Here is a 4,121-nt window from a genome sequence, read left to right as displayed (position 1 = left end):
ACTCAGAGTTCTCCGTTCACTGTAAATCATTGGGTAAGTCTTTGCTTCACTGCCTTGCTTCCTAGCTCTAGTTAATGAATTACACTTAAGATAGCACCCTTGGGTGCAGAATGAATGCTGTCACCTCTACGGGGGACATGCACAGAGAAGCAAGAAAGAAATTTCTTTTCACACTGCGAAAGGAGCTTAACAACCCCACATTGTGACCTTCTGCAGGTGACACTGGCTTGCCCAGGGAAGAGACTGAAGGTTCTGTCTACTCAGTTTTTATAGTGTGCATAGCGACCCAGGCTCTGCGCCAGTAGCCGCCTACAACGTATGTGACAAAGTCATACTTCCATGCCACTTATATCCTTATGACAGAGTTTCTAGGGAGAAGAAGTATATCAAAGCAGAGGCTGTGCCAACAGAGCTCTGTGCTGACTTCCTGTGAGCTGACTTATTATAGTAAATTCTTTTACCTTCACACAGGGTACAGGCCAAAGTCTGAATCCTGATGGCTTGAAACCACCCTGTTTATGAGAATATCCTGACCCTACCTATACTTCTAACAGGAGTTAAATGATTCCCAACACCAAATACGCTAATTGACGGTGTTCCATCATTCAATTAAATATTATGGAAGCCAGGGAAACTGGGGGGTTGTTTCCCAAAACAAGAAACTGAATGTTCTAGGAAAGACTTGACGAAGAAATGACAGGTTGCAGAACCTACAGCTTGCAGTAAACAGCATAACTGTTTGTAATCCCAGAGTTAGGGAGGCTGAGGGAGGAGGACTGTAAGTCTGAGCCTAGCCTGGGGTACATAGTGAGAGCTGGCCTTAACAACAACAACAACAACAACAAAAAAAAAAAAAAAAAAAAAAAGGAAAAACACTGTGTGGATGTGTGTGCCTTTATCCTTGTCATCCTCTTCGGGCAAGGTCTCTCCCCAAACCCATCCCTCATCCTCTCAGCCAGTCTAGGAGCATCGAGCCCCAGCAATCCTGCAGTGACAGGCATGCACGGGGACGCCTGACTCGGTCTACAGGTGCTGGCACTTTAACTCCCGTCTTCATGATTGCACAGCAGGCATCCTTAACTGCCAAGCCGTCTTCCCAGCCCCCATCTTTCCTTTTTAAATGATGATCTTGAACTGAGCACTCCCAGGATTGTACGGCTTGAACTGAACGTGCTCAGGAACGTATCCACCTTCCAAGTGGTTTTCTGTGTGAACATGTCTGGCCTCCCTACATAAAAGCCCCGTGCTTTCTCTGTTTAAAAAGGACCTTGCTTTAGAAACAAATTCCATGCTATTTCTTTTTTTTCTCTTTCTTTTTTTGGTGTTTTTAGACAGGGTTTCTCTGTGTAGCTCTGGCTGTCCTGGAACTCACTCTGTAGACCAGGCTGGCCTCGAACTCAGAAATCCGCCTGCCTCTGCCTTCCAGAGTGCTGGGATTACAGGCGTGCACCACCACCGCTCCATGCTATTTCTGTGGCAGGCAATGGACAATTCTCTGCTCTTGGCCATACTTCTTTTTTTCTCCTTTTTTTGGCTTTGTATGTACCAAGAGGCAAACTCATTACATTTGGTTACAGAAGCCAGCTCACTAGTGGCATGTGGAGGCACATCCTGCCATTTGTTATTTGACATGAACAGGGTAAGACAGGCACAGGCCTTTTGAACGGCTTCCAGATCATTTGAGACTGCAGCCTATGCTGAGAATTACCGACACAGCGTGCATGTGAGTCTCTGTATTAGTTTATATTATCTGCCGGTTCCCCTTACAAGGTATTGATACCCACTGGAGTACTCTGGGAATCTTATTACGGAGCCTGACCCCCTAAGATGTAGCCATCGCATTTCTGTTTGTGTCACATTTGCATTTGGAGGTTTTTCTTATTTGCATAACAAAGACTAGTAATTGGATTTTCATTGCTAAAATTAATAATCATCAATAGCAAATACTATATAACTGGTTTCTGTTGATATTTAAGATATAATATTGACCAAACAAAATTAGAAGCATCCCCCTTGCTTCTATGACTAGCATTCAACTACCAGCCCGGGGCTGGAAAACTTTCTCTAAGACTTCAGGTGCTAAGTATTTTAGGCGCTGTGGGACCCAAAGCAAAGCCAGTCCTAACTGAAATGCTAAGACTTGTAGAGTAGGAGAGGCTGCCGAGTACCAGCTCCGACCTGCAGTTTCAGACAGAGTAGATTTTCATAATGCAAGCATGGCGGTCAACATTTGTGCTATTCTCAACGTTGGCTAGAGAATCTGTAAAACGGTGGCCAGTGGTAAGGCAGAGACCCACAAATGGTCGAAGTAGCAAGTGCTAGTGACACCAGGTACCTAGCTGTGATATCAACCTCTGGTCTTCCAAAGTTTAGAGAACTTCCAGGAAGAGAGAGCAGGATGACTGTCAGAGCCTGCAGATGGGCGCTGAGAGCTGTGGGAGCCTGTCCTTTGGATAAGACACGGCTGCGGTGTCCAACAATTCACAGCAGCTATGGTTACACGCAGAAAATCAGCCAGTCAAAATTCCAGCCCAGAGGGAGCAGAGCTCCCGAAGTCTCACCGCCCTCCCCAACCCTTCCCCACCCCCACCCCCCGCCCCCGCATCAGAAAAGCTATTGGCAGTTGATGGCTGCTGAGGAAGGGAGAATTATTCTTCTTGAGGGTTGCAGTTGCTGACAGGCTGTCCGTGGCCCAGGAGATGGCCACACATTCATGTGTTACGAACTAATTGAACTCAGAGGGTTATTCATACAAAATTAAAAGAGCAGCTGGAAGGGAGGTGGAGTTGGGACACTAGAGGGAGCTAGAGAGAGCCGGTGGTAGATGCAGTCAGTATACATAGTCTGCCCTAGTATCCTCTCTTTGCTGTGGTAAACATTGACCAAAACTAGCTTGGGGGACAAAGGACTTATCTAGCCTATGGATTAAAGTCCATCTTAGGGAGAGCAAAGGCAGGACCTGAAGCAGAGACCACGGAAGGACACTGCTTACTGGCTGGTTTCTCTAGCTTGTTTAGTTTCCTTTGCTATACAGCTGGACTCACCTGCCCTGGAACGCTACTGCCCACAGTGGTCAGTCCTTCCATGTCAACTAACAATCAAAAAAAAAAAAAAAATACTCCGCAGATATTCCCAGAGGCAGATCCAATGGTACCAATTCCTTAATTGATGTTCCATCTTTTCAGGTATGTCAAGTTGACAACTGAAATTGACCATGCCATTGCATAAAGTGTCAAGGAATAAAAAAATACTACTTTAAAAGAGAGAGAAACAAAAAAGTGGCTATTAACATATAGAGAAAGGAATATGACTATTTGGTTTATGTTATTTTTACAGGTCACACAGATTACTCTTGATTTTCTTTCTTTCTTAATTATTCTTTCTTGAATAATTAAAAAGTGTAAAAAAAAAGCAAATTGGAAACATTATTTTAAACTCCGGAGTCATTAAAAAAGAGGCAATAGTTAGGGCTGGGGAGATGGTAAAGTGTTCTTTGTGCGAGCATGAGGACCTTGCATCCCCAGCACTCATAGGTGGTGCTGATGGTCTGTGGCTGTGATCCCAGTGCTCCGGAGGCAGAAACAGGAAGATGCCTGAGGTGAGCTTCAGTTTCAGTGAGGGATTGTCTCAAGAAGATGGTAACTTAATTATAACACCACCGGTAGAGCACTACTTCTAAAGACCTTTTAACAAGTGACACCCTCCCCTCTGTGAGGGAGTCTTGGCTTTGTAGTTTAAGTAGCCACCAAAGGAATCTTTCTCAGTGAGGGTGCATCTGCAGACCTGAGAGAATTTGAGTTCAAATGGATTCCCTTTTGTTCCCCATAATGGGATACCAGCAAAAAAAGATGTCCTGCTACTGTTAGGAATTAGCACCATTAGAAATAGCAACATTGTTGCTAGAACCTGCTCAGGCCTCAGAGAGTCACAAATGCTGGGCTGGAGGTGGTGGAGATATTTGATGGAGATTGTGAACTGTCATGCTGTGGCTCAGCCTTTGATCCTAGAGCTTTCTGTTGGCTGTAAACAAGTAGTGGTGGTGTGGCTCAGCCCTAGCACAGACTTTAATCCAAGACCCAAAGTCAACTCTAGGTCAACAGGTGGAACAAGTTGCCATCTGA

The sequence above is a fragment of the Apodemus sylvaticus genome, chromosome 4 (genome assembly GCF_947179515.1).
Source record: "Apodemus sylvaticus chromosome 4, mApoSyl1.1, whole genome shotgun sequence".
NCBI lineage: Eukaryota > Metazoa > Chordata > Mammalia > Rodentia > Muridae > Apodemus > Apodemus sylvaticus.
The sequence above is the reverse complement of the archived record's forward strand: the minus strand, read 5'-3'. Positions refer to the sequence as shown.